The sequence below is a fragment of the Solanum stenotomum genome, chromosome 9 (genome assembly GCF_019186545.1).
Source record: "Solanum stenotomum isolate F172 chromosome 9, ASM1918654v1, whole genome shotgun sequence".
In the NCBI taxonomy this organism is placed as follows: Eukaryota; Viridiplantae; Streptophyta; class Magnoliopsida; order Solanales; family Solanaceae; genus Solanum; species Solanum stenotomum.
In genome coordinates this window covers 45617816-45624493 of record NC_064290.1, presented here as the reverse complement: position 1 = coordinate 45624493, position 6678 = coordinate 45617816, and positions in this window count along the sequence as shown.

The following is a 6678-nucleotide window of genomic DNA, read 5'->3' as shown; positions in this document are numbered from 1 at the left end:
TTTATCTATTGTAGATAAATAGTAAAAAATTCAATCAACATTTATAAGAATTTTCATGCTTTAAAAGTAATACTAATTAAGTATACGTACTTTGCTCGTATGTATCACGCTAATTAATAATAAATGTATACACAAAAAATACAAAACATTTTTAAATTTGTACAAACAAAGTTAGCTCAAATTCTATCTTGATCAACTCTTTAACTTTGCCGCTTGTTTTAAAAAATTCATAACTTTGAGCTTGGAGCTTTCAACTCATCACTACTCGCTCTTTCCGAACTCAACCTACAAACGCCATGTAAATAGGCCAATTTCAAGCGTGGTATAATACCCAAACTTTTTTGAAAAAACTACATAATTAGATATACTTAACTACTATATATATATATATATATATATATATATATATATTTTACCTATAGTTTAAAAATATTACTCATAATACCATTTTTTTAATAATTATACCATATATTTTAAAAGGTTTAATCATATACATAAATCTCTCAAATATGATATTGAATAATTATCTTAAAATTTAAACTCTTCAATTAAAGGTATATTAACAATTTTAATTTCTCTCNCTTGTTTTAAAAAATTCATAACTTTGAGCTTGGAGCTTTCAACTCATCACTACTCGCTCTTTCCGAACTCAACCTACAAATGCCATGTAAATAGGCCAATTTCAAGCGTGGTATAATACCCAAACTTTTTCGGAAAAACTACATAATTAGATATACTTAACTACTATATATACATATTTTACCTATAGTTTAAAAATATTCCTCATAATACCATTTGTTTTAATAATTATACCATATATTTTAAAAAGTTTAATCAGATACATAAATCTCTCAAATATGATATTGAATAACTATCTTAAAATTTAAACTCTTCAATTAAAGGTATATTAACAATTTTAATTTCTTTCTCTCACATCACTTTTTTCCTCCCCAATCTCATTACCTGTATCTCAGCCCCCACCTCCCCCACATAATTCACACACATCCACCATCTCTCTTTCTTCCTTAATCATCTCAAAACATGTTTACATGTATTAAATTCAAAATTAATTCTTGATAATCAACCACAAAGAGGTAAATTAAGATTTTGTTTAATTATTCGCTCTTATTTTAATGTTTCGTAGGATTCATCACTTTCACGTAACTGAGTTAGAGTTCCAAATTTTTTATAGTTTGATTTTAGGAATTAATATGTTTGATTTTGTTCTTTCTCCAAACTATTTTAATGGTCGACAATTTACAAAATAGTATGATTCTTGTTAAAGGTATTTCACATTAACAAAAAAAATTAAATTTAAGCACATTTATTTGTTTGTTTTCATTAACTATTTTGGAATGGTGTGTAGGGTTTGAATCTTCATCCGCAACATCCAAATAAAAAATAGATCTAAGTATAGAAACGACTCAATCAAAATGGCAGAATTATGTCAAACTTTAATCAACAGATCAGAAACACTACTAAACTCAGATACCCGTTTAGTGCAACAATGCGCAGTGGAGTCTAACATACAGGTTTTGGTTCATGAAGATATATACATACTTAATCAGAATCATTAATAAAAACTAGATACAAATAATCATATCTCACTTATTTATCAGATACATCAATTGTGCCTTCCGACCTCCTAATAGCCTCTGCCGGTCCAAGTGATTTCTCCACCATTGATGCGATCTTTGGAGTGGCCAAATCCAACGATGCTCGTGTTATTGACCATTTGAAAAAAAACCTCGAAACTTGAAAATACAAAGGAAGGAATTGACGAACAAAATGAAGTTTACAATTTCAGAATTACTATACTTTATGATTTCAATATTTTAGGAAAACCGATAAGAGTTGATACGGAAGGACCCTCTAAATCTGTTTTGGTTGTTAATTACTCATCATTAATTAACTCATTTAATTAAGGAAATAAGTTACACCCTTTAATTCAAAAGTAATAAATAGTGTATCTCGCCTATTAAATCTGATAGATACATGTATCAGTCGGCCAAAAAGGAGTATAGAAAGTAATATCAAAACTATTGGAAAAATCTAAGGTAATAAGATTTATTAAGTTTGCCCAACTTTTCCAAATATTTTGGGCTGATTTTCAGGTTAAAAGTTTGAGGCCCAAAGTCTTTCAATTAAAAAAAATTAAGTTTTTCAAAACTGATCAAGGTTCAAGGTCCAAACTTGTACATAGTTTGAAAGATTAATTATATCTTCCGAAATTATTGAACAAATGGCCAAAAGATTCATAATTCGATAAAATATCTTAAATTTTATGTTAAATTGCTAGTTGTATGTACATCTATCAATTAAGTTATTTGTTGTCTGCCATCCTTTTCCTCATTTTATAGAAAACATTTCCTCTAAGAAAAATTGAAAATGTCACAATAATTAAGCACTAAATATACGAAACAAAATTAATTTTAAATCCGTTTAAAAATAATATACTCTTTAGCCTCAAAAAATTTCAAACTCCACCGGTAATTGCATTTGTGATTTTTTGAGATATCTAATGTCTTATTCTAAAAATTATTTGAAACTCGTATCCTTTTTCTTAATTTCAAATATCTTTAAGATTTAAATTACCTTCATTTCAAAAAATGAAACAAATTAGGTGGTAACTCTGTATTTTGAAAGCTAAGTTATTTGAGGTGTTTTTATAATCATCAAGTTTAAAAATGGATTGTAAACATATATAATATTACAAATTTTACTATTAGATCCAAATTCATAATTTTGAAGTAAAATGACGTAAGAATTTATCAAAATTCTTCTCTTCGATAAAGTACTTAAATGTTTGACACATGTACGATTAGGTTCATGCAAATAAAGATGAGAAGGATGTCACAACAATCAAAATTTTCAATTAATTGATAAATTGCAAGTTGCATCAAAGGAAAAACAAATAATCATCCATAATGTCCATACCTGTTTGGTTGTGATCTTCAATTAATTTGTATGAGATTTCTTCAGTTAAAGTCCATCGATATAATACATAAACATGATCTTTAACTTAGCTTTTGCGGATAACTATGTTGTTTAACTTTGAATGTGCACAAATAGACACTTAAACTTGTATAAAATTGAACAAGTAGACACACGTTTCCTACATGGCATAATACACGTAGGACACCATGCATGTAGGACACAAAATTGCCATGTAGGATGAATGTGTCCATTTGTTCAATTTTATACAAGTTTAAGTGTCTACTTGTAGTTACCAGGCACCAGCTGACGCCAAGTTAAGGGTCATGTTTATGTATTATATGCCTAAAGTCCATCTATCGTTTGTGGAAATACAATGGATTCAAAAGCATCAAACCTCTCTTGTTCGAAAGAAGTGAAACACATTGAAATGGTACCAGCCGTACTTAATAATAGAAGGATTTGACAAAAATATGTAAAATTGTCCCTCCTAAAAAGATTATTTCAAAATAAATGGGCAATAGTTAGGAGAGGTGCGCCAGCGGCGAGCAGAAGCAAGGTTATTAGATACCTCAGAAATTGCCGAATTCCTATTTAATTGAGATTCAAAATGGATATCATAAATATACCGAATTAAAAAAAAAAAAAGTTAAGTACATTTTCCAGTAATTAATGTATGTTAAGTGTGAGAATTAACTTTAATATGTGTCTGGATACACTTCATAATTATTAATATGTGTCTGGATACACTTCATAATTACTAGTATCTAACTAGTCTTTGCCCGTCTATACATGAAAGCAACATTAGAGCTGAAGATAAATATGTCCACTTGGAAAGACAATTACTGGTTTAGAAGTAGTTAAATTAATTAAGGAACTGTTATATTTGAACTAGTGTATTGTAATTTTATTTAGGGAAAATTAAGCTTTACGTTGACTGGGAGAAATATTTATACTTTCTAACTCATATTTGAATTTGTAATTAACTACTTTAGCTCATATTTGTGTATAAACACTTTGTATACACTATTATACTTTATACATGCACTATTTAAACATCATTATTTTTCCTCTAAAAATGTTCAGTGGTTATTTCTATAATATTTTGATTGAATCGATTAGAAAAGAAAAAATAGTAATGTTTTCATATGAAAAAGTTAGACTTGCACCATGCATTTTTTCAATCATGAGATGTTCAGTGGGAAATGAAAGAGAAAAAACATGTTTTATAGCATAAATTTTATACATATTAACGGTAAAAAAATCTTTCTTTCTAGCTGAGGATTAATTCATTATATATAATGTTTTTTCTAAAGTATAATATTTATATATTATATAAATAATAAATATGACAACATAACATAATGTTTTATGTGGATAGTATATTTTTGAAAATTTTCCTATTAATTATTATATGGGGCTCTAAACATTGTATTTGTCCAGTTGATCACATCAATATTTACCGTCTTTATATTTTTGTACTAATGAAATATATATATCTTTTGTTTTGTTTAATCATTTAAAGTGTTAGTTCTCCATTGAGCTCGACTAATTAAAATATCATTGCGAGTAGACTCGCTAACGCGGATGAAGTGCTGCCTATTGAAATATATTCATTTTCATTATTTCGACACGTATTAAGACTTCTGATTAAAAATGGAATAACTTTAATCATCCTATCACAACTTATCATAATTGATGATTAATGAAGTATTGGTTAGAGGATTTACAACCACACAAAAAATAAAGAGTGTTAATGATTTTTTGTTATGATATTTTTTAGGCTTTTAATTAGCTATAACGACTTATTAGCTATATATAACCATTATTTGATTGGATATATAAACAAACTAATTAGGCAAACACCATTTAAAGAGTGGTTCCCCCACAAATTGACAAGTGATTTTGACAATTTAACAGAAATGTATGAGTTTTACTTTATTTGGATTCACTTTACTTCTCCATACAAATACAATCGTTTCATTTCTTTATTGGTCATTTGTTTTGACTTTAATTCAACTTTGCTATCACTCTCAACTTGCTTCATTTATCAAACTTTCTTGTAATTATCTACAAACGAATTTAATTTAGAATTTAAAAGTTAATAATACATGTTTGATATTTGTATTGAAATTTGACTAATTTAGATTCTCGCTGCATAGAGTATTCCATTTACAGAAAATGCTTTCTATCAAAGATTTTTTCATATCAAAGACTTGAAATCGTGACATCTGATTAAAGAAGGAGGAGTCCCTTCGATTGTACCACATCCTTTGGTGGTAAAATTTATGAGATTAATCCTTAATTAGCATTTATTCCTTTATATTTTATAATTATGCATTCATGTTTATTATTTGTTATAATAGTATTATAATTTTTTTGTTGATTTTACATATAAATTTTGTGCTTCACATTGGAAATACTGAATTCGATATTAATTTTCTTTTACATTCGACTCTGTAATTATCGTTAATAAGTATATTATTGATGTTAACCTTTCACGACTAACTTAGGTGACATGTATATATGAAAAGAAAAAAATTACTCATATCTAATATTTACACCATATAAATGTACGATATACTAATGTAAATATCGATCTTAAGTAATGTAGACAATAAAATTCGTGTCGAGAAAACAATAATCAAGAACGGAAAAATTATGCAATAATCGTTTTATTATTTCAAAGTGCGAGTGTTACAATCTCTATGATTCCTCTGAATTCGCCTTTTGGAATATAAATTCAAGGGCTCTTGAGCTTGTTCTTGAATTTTGTTCTTGTTCTTTGACTTTAATCTTGGATTCAAGGGCCTTTGAAGCTTGTTCTTGAATCTTTGATGAACTTGGACTTTACTTTATCTTGATATTTAACTTATTCTAACTCTAACTTGATCTTGATCTTTATCTTGATCTTGAACTTGAACTTTATCTTGACTTCTAGTTGAATCCAAGGGCTTCGAGCTTGATCTTGAATCCGGCGGTCTTGATCTTGATCGTTCTTGAACTTGAACTTTATCTTGATCTTGACTTCTAGTAGAATCCAAGGGCTTCGAGCTTGATCTTGAATCCGGCGGTCTTGATCTTGATCGTTCTTGAACTTGAACTTTATCTTGATCTTGACTTCTCAAATCTTCAATTCTTAAACATAAACACTTGAATTCTTGAACTCTTGAGTTCTTGAATTCTTAAACTTATAGCTTGTAGAGAAATTTGTGGCTTTTGATCCACGAGCTTTCTCTAGCTTTTTATTTAGAATTCTTCGTTCTCTTTCCTGAGTTATGAGGACCCCTATTTATAGTTTTAGAATAATGGAGTTGCGATATGAAGAGGTCTACCTTCGGCCAATCAGATTTAAGTGACATGTCGTATGGGCTTTATGGAGCGGGCTTTAATTAAAATCTATATTTATTAGATTTAAATAATTAACTCAATTATATTAATCCATAATATTTATTTGGACTAATATATTCATAAATTTAATATAATCCAAATCATTTAATAAATTTTAAATGACTACAAGTAAATTTAACCAAATGCTTTTGAACGTTATAGCGGCATGGTTTTTTTGTTAAAAGAAAAGCATAAGAAATCACGTCCTTAGTGAATTGCCGCAATATGCATCATTACTAATTTTGAAGTAAGTATATTGAAGCAAAACAATTAAATTTTGAGTTGTTTTCAAAAATAATTATCCAAATTCTAGAAATACTTCAATAATTCCTTAAAAAATTAAAAAAAAAAATT